Here is a 10,991-nt window from a genome sequence, read left to right as displayed (position 1 = left end):
TTTTCTGTTGATTATCCTCCCTTTCTGAAAGTTCAACCCTTTTTCTATGCCTTTTTCTTATTCTTCCCTTTTTTCTTTTTTTCTGTCGCGTCTCCCTTTCAGAAAATTCAACCTTCTTCGCCTTTCTCCCGCTCTCCCCCCTCTCATTTCTCTTTTTCTGTCGATTCTCCTCTCTTTCTCACCATTCAACCCTCTCTCTATGCCTTCGTCTCTTCCATCTTTTTCTTATTTACTTCTTTTCTCTCTCGATTCTCCTCCCTCTCTTATTTATCCGGAATCTGTGCCTCTCTCCTTCTTCCTCAATTCGCTTCCTTGCTCAGATTTTCGCGCTTGTCTGCTGCCTGAAGCCTCGTAACACGTGTTGATAAATACCCGGTGATGATTCCTAAGTTATACAACGAAATAACGGTGTGAATATCGTTATTATTCGCGCGGTTAGTTTGGGAAGCCGGAAGCATTTTATTGTAACACTGCGTTCATAAAGATGTGAGGATTCCGAGCTTATGTAACGAGACCTCTGAATTGCCTCTTCGATCCATGTTAAAACCTCTCCATCCTCCTCTGTCTCTCTCCTGGCAACATGACAAGGCCTTCATAGGAGTGTTGGGCATTTCCATGGTTAGTTTTATGACCCCGGTGGTAGTTTGACAATTCCTCTGTACCGTGAACTTAAAAAAACACTTGTTATAACCCGACTTATCACCTTCATGGACTTTGAAAATTGTTGATGTAAGAGGGAGGCGGAAGCATCTGAAAATACCGACCCGGACTACGAGAAAGAAAACGAGCGCAACGATGCCAGATTGTCGTACTCAGCCTCCTATATTTACCGACTTCCGACCCAAAAACTGTCTCCTGGTCCCCAATAACGAGATTAATTTATATCTATCGTTAAAATAGTTAATTCTTGATGCTTCTTGGCTATAGTTATGCGTCAGAAACCGGTAAATACTATGCTCTGAGTATGATAATCTGGCAAAGGTGAACGAGTGTAGGCTATCCCGGCGACTGACGTTCCTCCAGAGAATACAAGCAGGAGAGGACGGAACCTTGAGGCGGCATCTTGCATAAATAAACGGGGAAAAAATACGTCACCTTTAGCGCGTAAACTTGACAATTGACGAATGATTAGAAAATTGCGTTTAGGCCTTCACCGTGCGTGCGTCTTCCTGCTCGAGCCGTGAGGAAGATTGTCGGCATTGAAGTGTAAACAAATACAGCTTAAACATTAACATAAACATTTCAAGAGTCGAGTATTGGGACACCTCTCCTCCCGAAATTGACCTCTCTTTTGGCCACCTTTCTGAACTCTTATTTTTATAGGGGCAGTGTTCAGCGGGCTTATTTTTCTCTATTACGGTTTTTTTTTTGCCCTTGAACTGCTTCCTTTACTGTAAAATTATAAATAAATAAGCATAAATGTCATAAACGTAAACATAATGACATAAACAAAAAATACAAGCGACATAAACACAGACATAAACGACAATCATGAACATAAGCATAAACGACACAAGTATAAACGACACAAACAAAACATAAAATATAAACGGCATAAACAAGGAATGAATGATAAGCAGAGAGAGGAAGGGGGATCGAGTAGCCAGCGATGCGCGGTTCGTGATGGCTAATGAGGCGTTGACCACATTCACCCATAGCAAGAGAGCCAATCATTCCGGCAGGCCGTCGAGATGGTGGTGGTGGTGGTGAGGCCCTACACACACACACACACACACACACACACACAAAGGTCATAAACGAAACTCTCGCATCGGTGTCACGCAAATCAAGTCCCGTTATTCACACTCTCCTAAAGCCAAAATAGAAAGTGAGCGAGTTGGTCGGTCGGTCGGTCCCGAGAAAGTGAATGAGAGGCGGCGGGTGGCGAGGAGGAGGGGAGAGCGGAAGGGCGGGAGGGAGGGATACCGGGGAGAAGGGAGAGCAGGAGGGAGGAAGGGAAGGAGAGCGGGGAGAAGGGAGAGCGAGAGGGAGGGTTGACGGGGCGTGGAACTATGAAAAACTGAGCTTCTTGGAGTGTGTAAACTTTGATTCCGCTAAAATTAAGCGGTTTCAGAATCAGTAAAGGAGGAACAAGGGAAGGAAATAAAAAAAAGAAGGGAGAGAGGGAGGGAGAGACGGATGGCTGTCGGGAAGGGTTGGGAACTGTGAAAGACTGAGCTTGAAGTGTATATGCCTTGATTTCACTAGAGATTAAGTCGTTTTAGAATCAGTAAAATGAGAAACAAGGGAAGGAAATCGAAAAAAGAAGGGAAGAAGGGAGGAAGAGAGGGTTGCAGTGAAGGGCTGAGAACTGGGAAATACTTTAACCTCGAAGTGTGAGTGTATACCTTGATTTTGCTGGAGATTAAGTCATTTCAGAATCAGTAAAATGAGAAACAAGGGAAGGAAATTGAAAAAAGAAGGGAAGAAGGGGGGAAGAGAGGGTTGCAGTGAAGGGCTGAGAACTGGGAAAACTTTAACCTCGAAGTGTGAGTGTACACCTTGATTTTACTAGAGATTAAGTCGTTTTAGAATCAGTAAAATGAGAAACAAGGGAAGGAAATTGAAAAAGGAAGGGAGGAAGGGAGGGAGAGAGAGAGGAAGGGAGGGTTGCAGTGAAGGGCTGAGCTTGGAATATGTGTGTACTTCGATTACGCTGGAGATTAAGTTGTTTGAGAATCAGTAAATTCAGAAACACGGGAAGGAAATTGAAAAAAAAGGGAGGGAGGGAGGGAGGGAGGGAGGGTTGGGAACTGTGAAAGACTTTGATTTCGCTGGAGATTAAGTCATTTCAGTCAGTAAAATGAGAAACGCGGGAAGGGAATCAACCTGGGAAACACAAGCTTGACCTTTCTGGGATTAAAACGCAAGAAATGACCTTTGGAGTGATGCAAAGAACGCTCATTTCGCAGTTTCACAAATGACTCCAACTTCTAAACGTAAGGCCCGGCGTATATCAAGACAATAAGGGAAAAGGAGCTATTGTAGATGCTTTGTTATGTTACAGAAACGCGCAATTCGATATTAGGCTCAACGGCGTGGCAGCGAGTCTATCAGTCAACTACTAATGTCTTGAAATGAGGCTCAACAGCATGTCAGCGAGTCTATCAGTCAGGAATTAATGGTTGAAAATAAGGCTCAATGACATGTTAGCGGGTCTGTCAACCAGCACGTAATGTCAGGAAATAAGTCTCAGGGGCGTGTAAGAATCTGTCAATCAGGAAATAATGTCTTAAAGTGAGGCTCAACGACGCGGTAACGAGTCCATCAATCAGGAACTAATGTCAGGAAATAAGACTCCACGGTGTGTTAGCGAGTGTCAATCAGCAACGAATAAGTCTCAACAGCGTGCCAGCGAGTCTTTGATCAGGGGCTGTCTCAAAATAAGGCTCAATGGCGTGGCAGCGAGTCTTTCAACCAGCGACTGTCTCAAAATAAGGCTCAATGGCGTGGCAGCGAGTCTATCAATCAGCGACTGTCTCAAAATAAGGCTCAATGGCGTGGCAGCGAGTCTTTCAACCAGCGACTGTCTCAAAATAAGGCTCAATGGCGTGGCAGCGAGTCTTTCAACCAGCGACTGTCTCAAAATAAGGCTCAGTGGCGTGGCAGCGAGTCTTTCAACCAGCGACTGTCTCAAAATAAGGCTCAGTGGCGTGGCAGCGAGTCTTTCAACCAGCGACTGTCTCAAAATAAGGCTCAATGGCGTGGCAGCGAGTCTTTCAACCAGTGACTGTCAAAAATAAGCTCAGTCTTTCAACCAGCGACTGTCTCAAAATAAGGCTCAGTAGCGTGGCAGCGAGTCTTTCAATCAGCGACTGTCTCAAAATAAGGCTCAATGGCGTGGCAGCGAGTCTTTCAACCAGCGACTGTCTCAAAATAAGGCTCAATGGCGTGGCAGCGAGTCTTTCAACCAGCGACTGTCTCAAAATAAGGCTCAATGGCGTGGCACCGAGTCTTTCAACCGGCGACTATCTCAAAATAAGGCTCAATGGCGTGGCAGCGAGTCTATCAACCAGCACCCAATGTCTCGAAATGGCGGGTCAGCGAAAAGCGGCAGAGAAACTACAGGCGGGCGGGCGGGTGGCAGTTCCGTCCTGTAGCGGCGTCCTACTAACCAGGCGGCGCGGCTGAAGGGAGAAATTACTCACTTGTCCGGGAAAAGCCTCAACAAAATCTCCGGAAAGACTAAGGTTGGTATTGTTAGACACTTTCGCTTCTCACACCAGCTATTTCTAAAGGTCAAAGAGGGGGTCAGTCGGGTTCTAATGAGTGTCTCTTTAGGTTCGTGTTACAGAAGAAGGGTCAAACTACCACCAGGGTCATACAACTACTCCTGGAAATGCCTTCAGCTCTTACGAAAGCCATGTCAAATATGTGTTCTTGGGCCCCGAAATGTCTTATAATACGACCCTTAGTAATACTTGTCCATGTCGGTTTCCTTTCAAACGCACCCTGGAAAAGGAAGGATTCTGGCATACCGAGCTGAACGGGAGAGAACTTGTCTTGAAAGTGCATTACCGAGGCTCCCAAATGAACAGCCTGAGAACGATGAAACACAAAATCAAAGAAAGTTATCCATATTTTTGTCAGCTTGTTTCCTTTCACGTGCTAAGAAGTCAAGGCACTGTCATGAACTTGCTAAACAACTTAAGTCCAGAAGTATGTTTTTTTTATTTTTTTTAGGAACAGTGATCCATATTTCAAAATCAAATATATGAGCAGTTAATCTAGAAAGTCATCGAAAAGGAGGTACATAATACTAAAAAAAAATGACAAAAAGAACGTGTAACAGAATGATAATAAAGTCGTTGACCACTCCGCCATTCCTACCACTTCCTCGCGTAAACGGACCATGCTCTTCCGGCTACGTGTGAAGTTCTCTTAAAAGCCATTACGGACGCGCTTCCACGACCTGAGGCAGCGAGGACGAAGCTGGACAGGACGTGAATCGTGTCAACTGATGGAGTGACACGTCCACCACAGCCTTCGCCTTGACCGTTGTGCCCTACGCCAACCGCTGCCGACCCCGCCCCGCCCCGCCCACACGTATAGTTGGTCAAAAGAAGTATCAGCACAGCTCTTCGCCATGCACCCGCTGCCCGCCTCACCTCATCCCCACGTACAGAGGGCCAAAAAAGTATCAACACACCCCTCCGCCACTCGCTGCCCACCGCGCCCCGCCCCGCCCCGCCTACACGTACAGTAAGGTAAAAAAAAATATCAGCACAGCCCTTCGCCATGCACCCGCTGCCTGCTTCGCCTTATCCCCACGTACAGAGGGCCAAAAAAGTATCAACATAGCCCTCCGCCACTCGCTGCATGCCCCGCCCCGCCCACACGTACAAAGGGCCAAAAACGTGAATCCTGTCCCAGAATATGAAGTAAGATGTAAACGGTCTGAGACATTAAGAGTTACGAGTGAGTTTCTTTTTCCTCTTTGGTTCTTGCTCGTTCTTTGTTCTCTCGTGCAGGAGGCGGCAATTAAACGACTATTAGGGGGGACTGAATTTCGTGAAGTCAATTAAGTGGTCAGATAAAACCTTAATCTTACTGGATGAGCTGCTTCCGTGTGTGTATTAAGTGTGTTACATTAATGTTTACTTAGTTTTATTGGGCTTTCTGGTTGAATAGTATAGGATGGACTGCAGTTATCTTTTTTTATTCCTAACAGTAAGTTGTATTTTCCGATTATTATATATACTTTAACTTATGTCGCGGGTGTGTGTGTGTGTGTGTGTGTGTGTGTGTGTGTGTGTGTGTTTCAGCACGCGGGTTCGAACCATGATTCCCACGACCTCGATGATGCCACGCCAGCCTTGAGGGCCACCAACCCTTCAAGGTCACCCACGAAAACACTCGCAGGCAAGCACTGAGGAAGGTCAGAGGTTGAGGGTTCACCTTAAAATACATATGAAGAAAACGAATCCCTCCACCATAAAAATATCAACAAACACTAAATATAGAAATGGGGGTCTCACGAAGCTACAAATTCCCTGACAACAACAACAAAGAAGGAGGAGAAAAATGCAGAGGGGAGACACACACACACATAAACTACATTTCTACACGCATTCCTCCGGTGTGGGTCAGCGAGCAGCAGGCGAGTGTGTGAGAGGCTTGTGGCTGGTACGTCGTGGACTGCGGCAGGAGGAGGAGGAGGAGGAGGAGGAGGAGTGCGCGGCGCCGGCCAGGGATGCGGGAGGGAGGGAGAGAGGAGGGCGGAGGGGGCGTGGCAGGCGGCGAGGCGGTAAAGTATCGTGATCATGGCCCCAATCGTACTTTCGGAATGCCGGACATGTGCTGAGACGCGGCCGAGAGAAACTCCGCCGCGCTGCTCCGAGTGATACATGACGGACGTGCGGTGTCCAAGGAAAAGGTAAAGCGTCTAACACCCACGTCCAGTCACGAGTCCAGCACGCGTTCAAGCCGTGGTGGATCACAGGGATAAAGTAATCGAGGTGTCTTACTGGAGGATAGTGAGTGCGTGCATGGAAACAAGAGCGCTTTGGTGCCGTACCGAAGCGAGAGTTTTCCGAAGACGTTGCATGTGTATTCGGAGTCTCTCTTGAAGTGGTGGTGGGGGGGTGGGGAGGGGAGCGTTCACTCATGTGCATAAGTAATAAGTGAGCGCGCAGGAAAGACTAAGCAGACGATATTTCTTTGCCTTCACACGTGATGTCCATATTCAAACAAATTTTCTCTCCTTTCGGTTACAAATACATCCTTCCCGTCACGCTATACTCCATTCCTAAAGAGCAAACGGTGATAGAGTCAACTATATGCCCTGCGGTAGGTACCCCTGTCCGTGAATGGATGCAGGGAGCCAGGCAGGCGGGTAGGTAGGTAGGCAAGGGCAGGTAGCGAAGGAGTAGAGAGAAAGTACGTGTTTGTGTTCTCTCGTGCCGGCCCGCCCCGCCCGACCACCGACACCACTCTTGGGGCTGAAGAGAAAACGCCGCTGACAAGTTCCTCTCATCATTATTCTTCGAGACACACGGGGGAAGATACAGTGTGTGGAAGGGAGTGAAGGAGAGGGAGAGAGAGGGAGAGATGGAGAGAGGGCATGAAGCGTTAGTTAAATATGAGTAAAAGAAGGAAAACAAGGAAAGAAAGGCCACTTGCGTGTTTCTATAATCCACCACAAGTCATGAGGGCGTATCGCGTGTGAGGTGTGTGAGAGAGGGGAGAGAGAGAGCGAGAGAGGCTGAAGAGCACAGTTAAATATGACTGCACGAACGAAGACATGTAAGGAAAGAAAGGCCACCTGCATGTGCCTCTGTAACCCACCACACGAGGCGTACCGTACTTTCCTCAGAGAAAAGGAAGAGCACGCGAAGGGCCGGACCGCCAAACCTGCTCACCCATGCCGCCACCAGTACTTTCTCTTCTCTCCGCACCTGATAACAACGAGACAAACAACACTCCTCGGCCTGCATGTATATACGAATCCGCACGTGACATAACCAACTGCAATTTACATCCGTCTCTCCTTCCCTCACTGTCTGTCACGGTACTTACTTCCCTTCCTCCCTCCTCACCACCACCACGTATGTCCTCGCCTCCCCGTCCCATTCTGTTCAATCGCTCAGTGTATTTCCGCTCCTTTAGACAAAACCATTGGCGGGGAAAAGGAGGTAATAGGGTGAAAAGTGTTACAAATGGAGTCTTGAGTCACGCTACACGCACGGTATGACACCCAGGAACGCAGGACAGACTCAAGGAAAGACTAATGTATGTAGGACTGTAGTAGTGTGACAAATGGAGTCCTCTGTCACGCTACACGCACCAAGGAACGCAGGACAAGTTCAAGGGAAGATTAGAATGTATGTAGGATTGTTGTGTGACAAATGGTGTCCTGTGCCACGCTACACGCACAGTACATCACCAAGGAACACATACAGGACAAGCTCAAGGGAGGATTAGAATGTATGCAGAACTGTAGTAGTGTGACAAATGGGAGTCTTGAGCCACGCTTCAAGCTCGGTACAACATCCAGGAACGCAAAACAGACTAAAGGGATGTTTTGAATGTGTGCAGAACTGTAGCTGCTATGGAAATGCTCAGTACACAATCTTTTCTTAAACATTAACTCAACCAAGTCGCCTCATTATGCTTTCTCGACTACATGAAAAGTACCCGAGTGACAAAGTAGTATAGGCAAGTACAAGGGTATCTCCTCTCGAAATTGACCCCTCTTTTGGCCACCTCTTTGGATTCTTTTTAGGAGCAGCGAGTAGCGGGCTTTTTTATCATTGTTTCCTTTTTTTGTGCCCTTGAGCTGTCTCCTTTGTTGTAAAAAAAAGATATGAGAATGTTGATAAAGAAAAAGAATAAAGAAAGGACTAATTACTGAACTCTGGCTCACAACAACTTTACCAAGGAACTCAGGAAGCAAACCAGAACGCAACTGAAGCGAATAAAACAAAAACAAAAGAAGCTTGCAGACTTTAACGTGAGCGAGACGACTTTTTTTCTACTTCCTCGACTTGATAAGAAAGTCAAAAGGAAAAGGAAACTCACGAAGCAACCCAAACACAAATAAAGCAACAAATATATAGAGAAAATACAATTAAACAAAATTATTCGAAATCATAATATTGCCAAGGGGACTTTAAACCGAACTATTGCAGATCTTAACGTCTTTTCTTATTTAAGGTTTTCTCGACTGAATGAGAATGCTAAACGGAGAAGGAAACGCATGATGAAACCCAGAACACGAGAGAAGCAATTGAAAGGTAAATAAAATACAAATACACTTAACTATTGTAGATTTCAACGTTGCCAAGGAGACTAAACCTTTCTCGACTTTAAGAAGAAAGCTCTAAGAGGAAGAAAGCTCATAAGGGAAGCCAGAACACGAGAGAAGCAATTAAAAGATAAACAAAATACAAATAAACTTAAGACTAAACCTTTCTCGACTTTAAGAAGAAAGCTCTAGGAGGAAGAAAGCTCATAAGGGAAGCCAGAACACGAGAGAAGCAATTAAAAGATAAACAAAATACAAATAAACTTAAGTATTGTAGATTTTAACGTTGCCGAGGAGACTAAACCTTTCTCGACTTTAAGAAGAAAGCTCTAGGAGGAAGAAAGCTCATAAGGGAAGCCAGAACACGAGAGAAGCAATTAAAAGATAAACAAACAAATAAACAACTATTGTAGATTTTAACGTTGCCGAGGAGACTAAACCTTTCTCGACTTTAAGAAGAAAGCTCTAAGAGGAAGAAAGCTCATAAGGGAAGCCAGACCACAAGAGAAGCAATTTATAGGTACGAAAATAACTGATAAACTGAACTATTGCAGATCTTAACGTTTTTTTTTTTATATATATATAAGGTTTTCTCGACTAAATAAGACTGCTAAAAGGTGAAGGAAATCATGAATAGAACCAAAACACTAGTGCTGGAGGTTGTGTCTGTCTGTGTCGGTTAACGTTGCCAAGGAGACTTCAAACCTTTTCTCCACTGAATAATAATCTAAAAGGAGAAGAAAGTCGTGCAGGAAACCAAAGCAGCAAAGGAGGGGGCGCGTCTGGCGGGCTGTCTGGCATGCTGGGTTTGTTGTTGTGCTGTCCACGCATGACCCACTTGGACCACGTGACGCAGCGCCCAGACCATGCATGCACGCCCGCCGCCGCCACGCGTGAGAACTTCAATGCGTCTTTCAGCCTCAAGTAGCGATCCATATGAGGTCCTCTACCACCCGCTCTCTGCCTCATAGTTACGTCATTCTGGTAATAACGACTCCCTTCATAAATTAACTGCTTGCGTCGCTCAGTGTTCTGTGTGAATCTATCGGGACATCATTTTTTCACCATTAGACTGTTTTCAGTTTGATCACCGCCATCCAGCTATTAGATTCATTAGATTGATTGCTATATTCACTGGAAAACACACCCTGTCAGTCTGCTCCAGGTAAGAGAGAGGACAACCATCCCTGAGAGAGGGGCAGTGTAAGTAAAGCTCACGTCACTTCCTACCTTTGCTCTTGGTGACTCGGGTTCAGTGCAGGAGACCCTTTGACATCCTAGGCCGGCGGTCCTCGGGGTGCGAGGCGGGGTGGGTGGGTCCAGCGGTCACTCCAGGACTCACTCGTATTGGGTCACAGTCACAGACGGTCAAGGCTCGTCCAACAGTCTTCCTGAAGGACCCTCGCCCCTTGCTAACTTATAAATATCCTTCTGGAAGCACCCTGGCAAGTTTCAGGAAGTTCACGTAACTCACTCGCCCTCAAGGCATCCTCTGCACTTGCAGGTTGGCGGCGGCAGTCAGAGTTTGTTTTGGTCAGTATCACTCAAGCAGAACTCGTCAACAACAACATATGTTCAACGTTGTAAATATATGGAGTGACAACGAGTAACTACAACATTATATCAGTAGGGAGAGTCGACCCAGAGCTTCGAGAGAGTGTAAGTGTGTCAGCAGTAGTCCAAGTGAGTCAGCCGAACTCGAGAGAGCAGGAGAAACTCAGTGCGCCCCGCGCCGCGGCCCAGCACTGACTACACTCTTCACGCCGCGCAACCGGCCACCTCGCTCTTGCTGACGCTTTCCGAAAGTTAGTGCAAGACACGCCGAACAGTCCCCTGTAGAGGCACCCCTTCGGGACGCCGGTAATAAAAGGGTTGCGAGACTCTCTCCCTGACCCTTCCAGCCGCCGGGAAGCAGGAAGTCCCGCCACAGGCGAGTGGTGGGCAGGACGCTGGATAGAGTTCGGTTCATCTCGAGATGCGGCACTTCATCTTGTCCAGGAGAAACACATGCACTTTCAAGGGCAACTTTCTACACATGTGCATGATGCACCCGACTTGCATCGTGCTGGATCGGTCTTCTTTCTGGAAACAATCGCGCAGCGTGAACTCTGAACACAATTATATTCGTTCAACTCTTCCTCTTCCGCGGGGCGTCTTCCCCTCTGAGGCCTTCCTGGGGCAGGTTAGGGGCGCTTGCAGAACGCTCCCTCTCATCAGACACAGAAACCGTGCGTCCATGAAGATT

General features: G+C 46.8%; 1 protein-coding gene across 2 annotated transcripts in view; it reads right to left on the bottom strand.

Moving 5' to 3' along the window:
- The window catches only part of LOC126998547 (mucin-5AC-like), a 94,039-nt gene extending 83,048 nt beyond the window's left edge, over positions 1-10,991 (bottom strand). Inside the window, exon 1 of one of the 2 annotated variants that reach the window (XM_050860335.1) lies at positions 9,977-10,991. The gene's annotated coding sequence lies outside the window, so the exon portion shown is untranslated. The remainder of the gene's footprint in view (positions 1-9,976) is intronic. The other variant, XM_050860336.1, reaches the window with a different exon arrangement.

This window comes from Eriocheir sinensis, chromosome 14, assembly GCF_024679095.1.
Source record: "Eriocheir sinensis breed Jianghai 21 chromosome 14, ASM2467909v1, whole genome shotgun sequence".
NCBI lineage: Eukaryota > Metazoa > Arthropoda > Malacostraca > Decapoda > Varunidae > Eriocheir > Eriocheir sinensis.
Note: the sequence above shows the minus strand (reverse complement) of the source record. Positions and strands in the feature narration are given on the sequence as shown.